The sequence below is a fragment of the Hyaena hyaena genome, unplaced genomic scaffold (genome assembly GCF_003009895.1).
Source record: "Hyaena hyaena isolate Hyena2069 unplaced genomic scaffold, ASM300989v1 scaffold_114, whole genome shotgun sequence".
Classification (NCBI taxonomy): domain Eukaryota; kingdom Metazoa; phylum Chordata; class Mammalia; order Carnivora; family Hyaenidae; genus Hyaena; species Hyaena hyaena.
The window spans coordinates 2,208,718-2,223,205 of NW_024080746.1; positions in this window are offsets into that span (position 1 = coordinate 2,208,718).

Genomic DNA, 14,488 nt, shown 5'->3' on the forward strand with positions numbered 1-14,488 from the left:
GAATTACCTGCTTATTTATTTTGCTAACTTTTATGCATTTTCTTTTGGTCATTGATTTATGGGCGCTCTACTATATTCTGTTACCGAACAGTTACTAACTCTGTTACAAATATTTTCTCTCCATCTATTTCTTGTGATTGTAATTTATACACCTGGATTGGAGTGCTGGCATTAACATTTTTTCTAGATGACTTGAATACAGCTGACCTTGAACAATGTGGGGCTTAGGGGTATCAACCCCTTGTGCAGTTGAAAATCCAGGTATGTTTTGACTCCTCAAAACTTAACCCTAATAGCCTACCGATTTTTAAAAATTTTTATTTGAGAGAGAGCTGAGCCTGCTATGGGTCAATCCTGTGATCCTGGGATCATGACCTGAGTTGAAATCAAGAGTCAGACACTCAACTGACTGAGCCACCCAGCTGCCCCTAATAGCCTATTACTGACCAAAGTCCTACTGAAAACATAGTCAATTAACACATATTTTGTAGGTTATTTGTGTGTGTGTGTGTGTGTGTGTGTGTGTGTGCACAGTTCAAACTCTTGTTGTTCAGGGGTCACCTGTAAATACTTAGCCCTCCAAGCTATAGAGTCCTTATCTGTAAAATGGAAGTAGCATTCAGTTGTAGGATTATTGTTAGGATTAAATGAGATAATGACTATAAATCTCTTGGTCCTGGCATATAAGTGCTCAAAAGTAATTATTATGATTATTAATTGCTAATCTTTAAAAAAAATATTCTAGGTAGGAGCAAAAATAATGTCTACCTTCAACCTTTGCCCATTGGTTATACATCTATTTTCTACAGGAAAACAAAAATGATAGTGTGAAAGATCTTTTATTTATTTATTTTTTTAATTTTCTTTTTTTTTTTAAATATTTTATTTATTTCTAGAGGAGAGAGGAGACAGCGTGAGCAGGGGAGGGCCAGAGAGAGAGGGAGTCACAGACTGAAACAGGCTCCAGGCTCTGAGCTGGCAGTCAGCACAGAGCCCGACGCGGGGCTCAAACCCACGAACTGCGAGATCATGACCTAAGCGAAAGTTGGACGCTTAACCGACTAAGCCACCCAGGCGCCCCGTGAAAGATCTTTTAGTATGAATAGTAGAAAAAAAATCACATCTGATTTTGGTTTTATAACTTCTACAATAGGTACGTTTTCTTTTCACTTCCAGCCAATGTTGTAGAAATCAAATTGTTAGCACAGCAGGGGAAAGCTTGAATAGAAGTAAAATTCAGGTTTCATTGAAAAAATTTTAAAGCAAATTTACAAAAACATTTTTCAAAACAGCCTGGGAAGACTTCCTGTTTTCTTCTCCCTACTGTAATGTTACCTAGAAAATCTTTATTCTTAAAACTACCCATTTGTTCTGAAACAGTAAAGAGCTTCTTCTGTATCTGAATGATCATAAGACTCTTGTATGACCGTGCTCTGTAGGTCATACATCTTCTTACAAACTTGATTCCCCCCAACAAGCCTCTAGAATGGATGAGGCAGGAAGAACTATTTCTTCCAAACTTCTAAATGAGGAAACAGGGGCACCTGAATGGCTCAGTCGGTTTAGCGTCCAACTTTGGCTCAGGTCATGATCTCATGCTTCGCGGGTTCGAGCCCTGGGTCAGGCTCTGTGCTGAATGCTAGCTCAGAGCCTGGAGCCTGTTTCGGATTCTGTGTCCTTCTCTCTCCGTCCTTCTCCCGCTCATGCTCTGTCTTACTCTGTCTCTCAAAAAGAAATAAATGTAAAAAAAAAAATTTTTTTTTAAATAAATGAGGAAACAGAGGCTCTGAGGGCAAAACCATCTTTGACCTTCCCAGTGTGACTTGGGGTCCCCTCCTAGGTGTCTCCATCCCACCATTGCACATATCTCTATCAAACCAGGTTAAAATAATGCATATAAGCCTTGATTTCCTCCATGGGATGAGTTCATTATGAGCAGAAACTCTGACTTCTGTCTGTGCATTCGTCATAGCTGCCTGGCATGAACACATGGCTGGCTGGCTGATGGGTGATGGGTGAATGGATGAATGAATGTCACCTGAAAAGAAGTGGTACCTAGGTCTCCAAAAGCCATATCAAGCACTCCTTCTTTAGATGTATTAAAGAATTTTTTTTAAAGTCTTAAATCATCATAAAGTACAGTTGATTTGGGGGGGTTGTATATAAAGACTTCTATGAATTTATAAAATTCTATGAATTATATTATTCTATGAATTCTATGAATTATATTCTATGAATTATATTATATATTATATATCATATATATTATATGTATTCTATATATATATATATTCTATGAATTTATTCTATGAATATATATATATATTCCTATAGTCACTGCCATAATCAAGTGATAGAACTGTTCGATCATCACAAAAAACCTCTTTTATGTTGCCTTTAGAGTCACATCCTCCCCTACCCCAACATCTGGCGACCATTGGTTTGTTTGCCATCACTTTCCTTTTGTCTCTTGATAATGTCATAGAAAAGGAATTATACAGGATAAACCTTTGGGGACTCGTGTCTGCCAATCAGTATAATGCATCTGGGGTCCATTCAAGTTGTGTGTATCAGTAGTTTGTTCTTGTTTTTTAAATCACTGAGCAGCTCTCCCTTGCCTGTGCTGTGGGACATGTATGCATTCACCTAGAGAAGACAATTTAGGTTGTTTCTACTTTGGTTCAGTTATGAGTAAAGAATATATGACCACTGACGGACAGGTTTTTGTTTGAACCTAAGTTTTAATTTCTCTAGGGCAAATTCCCAGGAATGGTATTGCTCAATCTTAGGGTAAGCATGAGTTTAACTTTTTAAAAAATTGCCAAACTGTTTTCTAAAGAGGCTATATCAAGCATTCTCACCTTGGTACCAGACAGCCTTCTAAAGAAACCCTCTTGAGATTGGATCTTTCTTCCAGCCTTCCCTGAGCTCTAGGGCAGAGGAGGCAGCCACCCACTGTGGTATGCAGTAAGAAAGCTTCTCCTCATGGCTTTCGAATGCCTTCTCTTTCCCAGAACCAGATTCTATCTTTCATTCTTGTTAAAAACAGAAAACAAAAAAACAGACGATCAGCTTTGGGACCATGCTGGGCTCCTATCAGTCATATTCTCCTTAGAACAAACTACACTGGGGGCTTTCCCAAGTATAGACTTGGTTTAGGAAATGGAGCAACCTGGCGGCAGTTTGCCATCTGGAGAGAATGGGGGGGATAGTAGAGGGGGACCAACCTTGGTTCAATGTCTGGATCCAGTTTTGTTCACTTGCACTCTGACGCTTGGTAATGGGTCTGGGGCAACCTACCCATCATCCCTTCTTTTTTCCTATAGGGTCACTACTACTGGTTCTTTTCATGCAGCCTTTTGTGCTGCTGTGATTAGCACAGAAAAGCTAGATGCTTCTAGATTTAGATTCCATATTGTGGCTTCTTTCTTTAGGTCCAATTATGTATTCTTCCTAATGCACCACAGTGATGTGGGGGCAGGGGGTGCAAGACAGTCCTGATGTAACACAGACCATGAGATGGAAGATGTTTCTGGCCCCTAAAACTTGGGAAGAGGCACCACAGCCACTTAAAATAATCTATGTGTAATATTTCAAGCCTCATGCTCTTTGTTTTATCTGTGATTTTAAACATAGCCCTGGCAATGAAGCATGATTATGTCAGACCTCATGGTCACAAATTGTGATGCTATTTGAGTTGCTTCATTCTCACCGAACTTCATCAACACGGGAGGTGGAAAGAAGAGGCTCACTTTGTCTTTCTCTTTGTGAAATCTCGATACAATGCAGATCCACATTCTTCTAACAGGCCTTGGGCCGCCGCCATGGTGGCATCCGTCAGTGAAGCCCACCCTGGAGTTCCTCTGTGTGAAGCAGGGAGGGCCGCATGGGCCCCCACCTGCTGGTCCTCGTGCCCTGGACCTGGTTTAAGGTAGACCTGCCCCACCGGTCCCATTGTCTCACCCCCTCTGTTGGCCCCGTGCTCCTCCCTGATGGGCCCGCTGAGATGTCTTCATTTCAGGAAGCAAAATGCTGATCGATTTCACAACTCAGAGACTCCTATAGGCTGTGGCCCCTCCTTCCTGGGCCAGTAGGTACCACAAGGGAAGTTCTTTGCCTCACCCACCTCCTTACCTTTACTCTAGGGTTTCTAGACTAGGGAACAATGAGGAGGGAGGGCCAGGGTGTGGGATGGGGAGTGTCAGGAGGCCATGATAAAAAACCCATTATGGGCCAGTGGCCAGCAAGTGCTGACCCCCTGCTCTAGGGGATGACAAATAAGCCAGAGAAAGATTTCTGATCCCTATCATATCAGCTCTGGGTTACTTATATTTAGTCTGTTAGGTGAGAGAGAAACAAGTATCTGTCTTGTTCAGGCAGTTGTATGTGGGCTCTCTTTGTTACAGCCGTCCATCCTCTACTAGCTTGGCTCCTGCCCTTACTTTATTTTAAACTTGCACTTGAATGCCACCTTCTGAGAGGGAGCTTCCCTGACCACCTCATCTCAAATAGCACCTTCCCGCATCTCTGGCCCCTTGGCCTACTTGTTTGTTCCTATTACTGTGTAACATTAAACATTATATCTATATGATGCATATAGATATATAAAAGATATATCTGTATCTCCCAGTAAGTTCTATGACAATAAGGAAATTCTCCATCATAATGTTGTATTCCCACACCTGGAACAGAGGCATCCCATAGTAAGCACTCAATGAATATTTGATGAGTGAAAGATTGAAAAAACAGAATAACCTTAAAGGATCTGGAAAACTTGAAATATGAGGGACTAAAATTGATATCCAAACTTTTCTTCAAGAACTTTTTTTTGAAGTTTATTTATTTATTTTGAGACAGAGACAGAGAGAACACAAGTGGGAGAGGGAAGAAAGAGAGGGAGAGAGAAAATCCCAAACAATGTCCGTACTGTCAGCATAGAGCCCGCTGTGGGGCTCAAACCCATGAACCATGAGATCATGACCCAAGCTGAAATCAAGACTTCGACATTTAATTGACTGAGCTACTCAGGTGCCCCTCCAAACTTTTCTCATCTCTCTTTTGGGCAGTACTCTCAATGTAGGTCTATTTATTTTCTTATAAATTATGTAGGAATTTTAAAAAGATAAGATTAAAAAAAAAGAAATAGGACTTCCTAGCCATGAGCCATGAATTGTCTCTGTCCCTACTTTGGAGTCCACTGAATTCGAGGTGGTGATAAGAGAAAAAAGCTGAGATAAAAGTTGACACTGGGGATGGAGGGGAAAGACAGTTACCAACAGTGATTTATTGGCTCACCCGAAAGATCTCTGAAGGCATTGTCTTGCCTCAGATCTTTGCTGATGCTACCTCTCACCTGGGTGAATGGTTCAAGGAGTCAACTGTTCTTAACAATCAATGTAGAATCTGGGGGATTACCTCAGCCACAAAACAGCGAAAGCATATGCACAGGTTTTAGAACCAACAGGAACAATTTTATACTTTTCTTTAGTGGAGGAGCTTGAGGGTGAGGGTGTTCTTTTCTTTAATTTTCAAACTGTTTAGAGTGCACTGATGCTACTTTTCTTTTGAATAGACTGGCTCTCATTTATTTATTCAATACCAATCACATGCCAAGCACTGTGTTAAGCTGGAGGTTAAAATTAAAAAACAGACTGATGGTTGCCATAAGGGAGGGGGAGGGACGGGGAATGTGCAAAATGGGGGGAGGGGAGTGGGAGAGACAGGCTTCCAGTCATGGCGTGAATAAGTCACAGGGATAAATTCACAACATAAGGAGTACAGTCAGTGGTCTTGCGATAGTGCTGAATGGTGGCAGACGGTGGCTGTACTTGAGTTGAGCGCAGCATAATGTGTAAACTTGTCATGTCACTATGTCGTACACCTGAAACTGATGTGCCACTGTGTGTCAACTATACTCCAAAAAAAAAAAAAAACCCAAAACAAAACAAAACAAAACAAAAAGCAAGGGTCTCAAAACCTTGGAAGCATCATCTTCCTTAGGAATGGGGAGGGGGGAAGCCAGAGAAAAGCACAGATATGGAATGATTCTCGTTGCTTACAGAGCATTTTACAGGGCACGGAACATTCTAGAGCCTGACCTCGGTATTATTAGCATTATGGGAGTGATGAGCAGCTTCTTCCTTGAGTATTTGTCTTGCTATCCCCTTGGCCTCTTCCAGCTCCTGTGTTATTGGCAATTTGCCTCTCTTGCAGGAATCCAGCCTGCCCTTGCTTCTCGTAGCACTAAGAGGGGCTTTGTGATTAACATTTTCCACACTGTGTCGATGCTCTGGATGTCTTTCCTCTTCGCTTTATTAACACTGGATATACTAACACTGGGTGTTTTTATCTGCATTAATATATTGAGAAACAGAGTGTTACTATACTTCTTTCTTCCAGGACTCAGGTACGAGTCCCAGGGGGCTGGGTCAGAAGGCAGACTGTGGAAGTGATTATGGAATCCCATGCCGGGCTCCAGCCCTCCCTCCATGGCAACCCTGATGAGCTTGGATCACATCTGCACCCTTCACTCTAGTCTGGGGTGAGTGTTTTCCCAAGAGGATCCTCATTCCTCATGTAAATAGGATCTTGATGTGATTTTTCCCTACTCTACCAGGTGCATCTGAATCCTAGAGTAAACATCCATGGGAGCCTTCACAAACACATTTGTACACACAGAGTGTACTCTGTTTGGTTGAAATAGCATGGGCTTTGCAGTCTTCAAGATCTGGAATTGAAAGTGATTTCATCATGTTCTTGGTGTATGACCTAGGCCAAGTTACTCAAACTTCCTGAGCCTTGGGTTTCTTATCTTCATGTGACAGAGAAAGAAGTAAAGATATTAGATTATTAATATTAGCACTCTTCTACACACACACACACACACACGCACATACACATGCACACTCCACATTACAACACACTTGAAATGAGCAAGGACCATTGCCTGCTTAAATCAGGGCTCTGGATGGGTTCCATCAGGGTGAGAGATAGAGAGAAGAATTAAAGAAATCAACCAAGGGAGGCCAGATTATTTAAGACAGATACGAAGGGACACTGGTGAGCCGGAAAAAAGCAAATGGGAGGCTTTTTCATGGCCAATTACAAGGACACAGGAGCTTTGGGGTTGGGCCTTGGAAAAGGTGTCGTTTGGATCTTCCATGAAGTGGACACCAAAATGGAATTCAAAGTACAGGAGTTTACTGGGCGGAAACATGTGTAGACTAAAAAGGATAGGAAGCAGGAAGAGCCTCACATCTGTGAGAAAAGAGGGAAGGAAGGAGGATTGAATAAGAAGAGCTTCAGTCAGCAGTGCAGCTCTGCGGAAGTCTTGGCCAGGCTGATGGGGAGCCCAGGTCAAAGACTGCCCATGAGAAGAGTCCCCAGTTGGGCAGGAATGGCTGGCCGCTAGGACACCGGCCATGCTCAATCGTTGGCTGGGAGCAGCCCAGGGAGGAAGTGTCCACGCTGTAAATGTGATGGATCTTATAGGTGCAGCCCCTCAAAGCTGTCAGCTGTTACACTCACCACATATCACAGTAGGTTGTCTCCTGAAGCAAGATTAGAGAGGCGCACTCCACGTCTGCCACAGATGATGATGTAAAGATGGCTTCACCCTATACGTCATCGTGACTGCAGGATTGGTGGTCACCATTGCTTTGTTAGTATTCTATTACTGCCATTACAATTACTGTGCACTTAGTGCCTTAAGACAACACAAACCTATTACCTTATAATTCTGTAGGTGAGAAGTCAGATGAGAGTCTCACTGGACTTAAAAGCAAGTGTCAATAAGGCTATTTTTTTTTTTTTTCCTGGAGACTCTAGGGGAGAATCTTTGCCCTTCCAAGGTTCTGGAGGCTTATGGCCCCTTTCTTCCATCTTCAAACCTGGCAACATCAGACAGGGTTCTCTCTTTCTCTCTTTTTTTTAATACCTTTCAATGTTTATTTGTTTTTGAGAGAGAGATAGAGCGTGAGCAGGGGAGGGGCAGAGAGAGGGAGACACAATCTCTGAAGCAGGCTTCAGGTTCTGAGCCATCAGCACAAGGCCTAACATGGGGCTTGAACCCACGAACCATGAGATCATGACCTGAGCCAAAGTCAACCACTTAAACCACCGAGCCACCCAGGCACCCTAACAGCAGACAGAGTTCTTACATTTGATCATGTGGACCTTCCTTCTTTGGTCCCATCTCCCTCCTTGTCTCTCCATTTCTGTCTCTCTCTTCCACTTTTAAGGACCTTGTGATTATGTTGGGCCCACTCAAATAATTCAGGATAATCTCTCCACTACAAGGTCTTTAATGTAATCACATCGGCAAAATCCCATTTGCTGTGTGAGGTGACATCTTGGCAGGTTCCATGAAGCAGGGCATGGACCTCTTTAGGGAGCCATTATTCTACCTATCACAGTGGCTGTGGGTTTTCAGTTCTGATCACATGTCCCATCAGAAACACATTCCACAGAGCCAGCCATCTATAGAGAGGGAAGTGATCTGTGCAGCAAAGAGGTAAACTCCAAAATTGTTTTTTTTTTTTTATCAACTTGTACATTATACAGGAAGTTAATGATGGAAAATCTTTCAAGTCATTTCCTACAGATTGGTTTCCTTAGTCAAAAACTGGAAGGGGGGGTGATCAGTTTGAAGGCAGAGGTAGCTATAATGAAACTCCTTCTACGAAAAGAACAGAAATGTACCAAGTTTAGGGGAGTCTCTCATCTGAAGTTAGTTTTTTCTGTCCAACCCCTTTCTCCCACAGGGAGAACGCATAACTACCATCCACCAGAAACATATTTATGATGAAAGCTAAAGGTACTTATGCGAGAAGGACAATCTGGAAATGTAGTGAGCTTGACAAGGATTTAATTGTTTTGCTTCAGAGTAGTAATTTCATTCTGTGGGGAAATTCACGGATAGTCAGGATTGTGCCATGGTCCTCATCAATGTTCACAGTTTTATCAGCATCACAGAATTCATAATGGAATGCAAAGCTGTAAATGGGACACATGAAGAGAGATTTTTTTATCCCTGGCTTGCATCTCAGTCAACATCAAGGAATTTTTGCTGGGGGGCGGGGGAGGGGAAATGCTTTAGATATAAGAAATGTGAGAGGCTTTTTAGCCAGTGTTCAGCGTTTACAATCTACGGAGGAATTCATGCTGTGGTTAAAGCCTATGAATATAATGGATATAGAAAGGCTTTTAGCAAATCCTCAGACCTTACTGGGCACCAAAGAATTCATAATGAAGATGAAGCCTCTGAGTAGAATCTGGAAGGCCAGGCCTTCCACCAGGACACTAGCTTAGTGTAGAGTGACAGAATGCATATTGCAGAAGGGTCTGTGAATGTGACGGTTGTGAGACGTTCTTCAGACAGAGTGCAAACATCCAACAACATCACAGGATTCCATGTCAGTAATGAATGCAGAGATGCCTTTAATCGACATTGGCAATTCATACACTGAATAAACCCTAATAAATACAAAGAAGGTGGGCACTCCGTTAGCCAATGCCACTCCTCACTCATATCAGAGAATTCGGACGGAAGAATGAAAATGGAACTTATCTGAGTTATAAATGTCACTGACATAACATCAGAAAATTCACAGTGACAGGGACCATCTGAGTTCAGCACTGTCTTTTGCCGTAGCTCACGTTTATTGACAAGTAAAGAATTCTTACTGGAGAGATGTCCAAATCACAGAACGAGTGAGTAATTTGAAGACCTAGGCAGAAAACATGTGAAATGAGAGGAAATTCACTTATCTATGTGAAAACATGGCTTTCATTTTCATTTCACAGTAAATATTGGTAATATTTTGTCTTGGATTAAAAATTAATTGAGACAGGGGTTGAAAACAGACCTCAGTTCCCGCCTCAACAAGCAGAGAGGCAATTTCTTTGTTATAAGGAAAGCCTATCACATATGTCTTTAAAGGCTTTGACTTTCAATAACTTCTATGGTAGGAATCATTGATTAGTTCATTTTTCATAGATAAAGTTACGAGTCTGTATTTTAAGTGGCTCTGAAGAGACATCGAAGAACCAATCACTCCAGAATTTAACGTTTCCAGATGAGTGAAGGGAGAGGCTGCCATTTCCTGATGAGGAAGGGAAAAAGGAAGATGTGGGATGAGCCTGGAAGAGCCTGGTGACTTCAGAGCAGATGGTAGTCACAGTGGTGGTGAGAATTGGTTCATGGGGAGAAAAAATAAGGATAAGGGTCGAGATGGAGGTCTGTGGAATCTCCGGGAAATGTTTCCTTCAGTGTCAGAACCCACATAAAGAAGCTAGTGAGGCCACGGCAAATGGAAAGGAAAGGCCAAGGTCCTCAGGGGAAGACTGTAGTAAGATTTGTACACAATCCACAATGAACCTAGGGGTTTGAGGTTATGTGATTGCCTCCCTTGATGCTAATTTAATATACTGTATAAGGAAAAATAATTTTTGTTGAAAAATTGGAAAATTTTCTACAAGGGGGGTAAGATTTGAGAGTGAAGAGGAGAGCGGACCAGGGAGTTTCAGGTGGCTGAGAAGGTTTGGTGTTGCAGAGAGGGAGGAGAAGAAAGAGGTACGTGGGCAGGACTGAGGGGTAGGATTCTGAGTTAGAAAGAGGATGTGTGCAATGTAGTTCCTCCCTAGCATCATGTCCCTCCACGTCTTGCTCTCATCCCAATACAATGTTCCGTGAGGATTCATGTTGCCTTTGGTGCCATCAGGTTGGATTTATGCTTCTTGTTTTTTTTTTTTTTTTTAATTTTTAATGTTTTATTTATTTCTGAAAGAAAGAGAGACAGCATGAGCAGGGGAGGGTCAGAGAGAGAGGGAGACACAGAATCTGAAGCAGGCTCCTGGCTCTGAGCTAGCTGTCACCACAGAGCCCGACACAGGGCTCAAACCCACAATCTGTGAGATCATGACCTGAGCTGAAGTCGGCCACCCAACCAACTGAGCCACCCAGGTGCCCCGGATTTGTGCTTCTTTTAAGGTGGCCGCACTTTATTTGGGTTATGTGTAAAGTGGCAATACATCTACCTTTCGGTAGTAAAATGAATAAGTAAAACAAATCATATGGAATTGAATGACATACAACATATTGAGCACTTGATGCATACCTGACACTATTCAATGTTGTTGGAACAAAGCAATAAACAGAATATGTAGAATCCTGGCCCTCATGGATCTTATCACAAGATTTTATAAGTTATAAATATAGTTAAAATTATAGAAGTTCTCATTTTCCTTATCTGCCTTTTCTCAATCTCAGGGGGCATATCATGCAACCAAAAGGAAATGTTTGATCTCATTGCCAGCCGGATTTCACACCTGCTCAGATGAGCATTCTTCTTGATTGACATAATGATATTGACTAGTTATGATAATACTAATCTTGACTAATATTTGTCGCACGTACTTTAGTGTCCATGTGTTAATAATGTGCTGAATCCTCACAGCATACCTATAAAGCAAGTATCTGGGTTACCCCCATTCTAGAGATAAGATAATAAAGGCACCGAGGTCTTGTTTTGGCAGAAGTGAGATTTAAACCAGATGTTGGCCTTCAAAGCTGCTATTCTACCAAGACATCACTCTACCACGGGATTGAAAAGTCCCATTCCCTCCAGAGAAATAAGCATTATCTAATGACCCTGCGCAGGGAGCCCTTAATAAGTTAAATGTTGGACAAATGTTTGCTTTTCATAAAACAAACCTTAATGCCTTTATCTTTCCAAATGTGTGTAGTGCCGACTCAAGGCCATTCAGGGAGCCAGGGAACAGAGGCAGGCCGAGTAAGCCTTTATTTACATTTTGAGAAGAGTTCAGCATTTTTCTTGTCTACAGAATAATGCTAACACCTGTCTTCAGGGCTCATTTTGGGTACTCACTGCTGTTTGCTACTGCTGTTCCCAGTCCTTGGATGCCAAGGCCAAGTACTCCCCTTCATCTCAGAACGCTGAGACTTCCCTGGCTCCCAGTTCCAGACCGATATTTCTTTCCTCTGTTGATGTCAGGAGTAATTCTTCAACAAATTGTCATGTTGATACTTCATTTTTAAGTTTGTGGCCCGGGTTGATTTTTTCTACTGCCATATTAATTTCTCTTGTATGTGACATCCCTTTTTCTGGATTCATTTTTTTTCTTTTGCTTAGTTTTTTTTTCTTCCCATTACTCAAGGTCAATAGTGCCATTAATATCTTATATTAGAATAGTGCTCTCTGAATTACAAGTGTTTTCATTTATATAACTTTAATCATCTCGACGGCTTCATGAGATGTGTTTTTGCACATATAACGCAGACGAGAAAACTGAGCCTTGGGTATTTTTGGTGCTTTGTCTTATGTGACTGTAGTGGACATTTGTGGCTCCTTTAGCATCACTCCCTTTTCCTAACACCACCCCGACTTATGTTGGAGTCAACCTCCCCAATCCCAGCACGTGAGGTCCTTGTGAAGCTGAGTCAGCCAGTGGTTCCACAAGTGGACATGAGACTAATATACCACTGAAGCATCACTGAAAATTGGTCAGTGACCCCCTCAGAGCCAACCAACTTCGTCCTGGGAGCACCCTGCAGAATGGCCTTCTCTTTACTCGTCCCTAACTTTTGGGTGGGGCCACAGGAGATGAGAGGTGATGGAAAACGGAGTGGATGCATAAATGGGGACAGTCAGCTTAATAATTGGATCCAGCTCGAAGTTTCAGTTGAGAGGCCAGTACTCCTGGCTTACGCCAGTAAGCTGGGTTTCTGTGGCAATGTTCTGGTCATAACCCCCGTGCTCACTCAGCTCACTTGATAGTGTGACTAGTGTGTTTGCCCTGCTCAGAGCCACCTTCAGAGGCCCAGCTGTTCTGCCCCTCGGAATGCGCCTGGCAAGTCTGACTGGGTCACTGGGCCACTTTATTATGAAGTTACCCCCTCTGCCCCCACCTCCCCCAAGAACTTCCTGTTTATCCCAGCAGCTGCCTTTCTACTTGGCTAAGGATCTTCTCTAATATATTTCCAATGATAAAAAGCAGAGTTTAAAATGTCCAGCCTGAAAACCCAAGGTCATCCTTTTTTCATTTTGAGGAGAAGGGTGATTTTTCTCATTTTCGAAAACTTCCTTTATCCTTCCTAAGAACGAACAAATAATAGCTGATGGCTTTGCAGTCACATCTCCCCATTCCCTGAGTACCTTAGAATCAATGCCGTCCAGCTTGATTGATTAGAGTACATTCAAGTCTCTAAATACTCTCTGCCATTCTTTCTATTTGTAGATCCGAAGATCAAAGAGAAAACCGTAAAAGCTGCCGACCTTAAGATGATATTTTTTGTGGATTTCATTTGCCTTTTGTTTTTTTCTCTGACTTTTATTATAAAATTCATATAAATTTCTGCACCAATTTCAAATAAAGAACATAAAATTAAAAACATACTCTCACTCTCCATTAACCCACCTTTCCCAGCCCAACTCTCCAGAAATCATTGCTGTTAACAAGTTGTATTTGAATCTTTCCTGATTTTTGTATGCATTTCAAACATATTCTCTGAACAAAAGTGTGTGTGTGTGTGTGTGTGTGTGTGTGTGTATAAAAAATATTCTCTTTTCTCATTCAAAATTTCTGCTTCCTTAGGGTAGCAGTTGGGATTATTTTATACTGTTCTGCAATAGTTTTGATTTTTACTTAAAAATATGTGATGGACACTTTCTAGACCAGCATAAACAGGTCTACCTCGTTCTTTCCAAAGACTGCCTAATAGCTTATAGTCTATTTATACCATAGTTTATTTACCCATTCTCCAATTGATGAGCACTTATATCTTGTCTATTTTTTTATGATTGTAAACAATAAAGCAACAAATATCCTCCTATCCATATCTTTACACATTCATGCAACGACTTCTAGAGGTTCACCTCTAAAAGTGGGATATCTGAGTTATGGATTAAACACATATGTTTTTGATAGATATTATGAAATAATGGTCAAAAAAGCTTTATCAGATTATACTGCCATCAAGTGTACAAAAGTGCCTGTTTCTTAACATCCTTGTCAACACAGAGGTAATCAAGTTTTTCATGTTTTTGCCAGGTAATAGGTGGATAATGGGGCCTTGTTGCTATTTTAAATACTCTTCTTTAACTATTAGTAGGAATTTGCTCCTTTTTAATATTTACTACCCATTAATATTTCTTTAGTGGATTTCCTTAATATATCATTTGATCATATTTTTTTGAGTTGTTTGACTTTTTCTTAGTGATTTTGTAGAAACTCTTTATATATTTTTGTTCCTTTGTTTATGTCACATCCCTGAAAGATTTCAGAGTATTGGAGTATTTCTATCATGACCTATGATAACTCATTGTTTTCTAATTTGCCAAATAGAAGATTGTCTCCCATTTTTATGCAGTCAAATATGTCAGTTTTTCCTGATAGAGTGATCTTCTTGGTTTCATTTCATCATGAAGAAAATCAACTCAATCCATAAATGATTTTTCTCTGATGTATT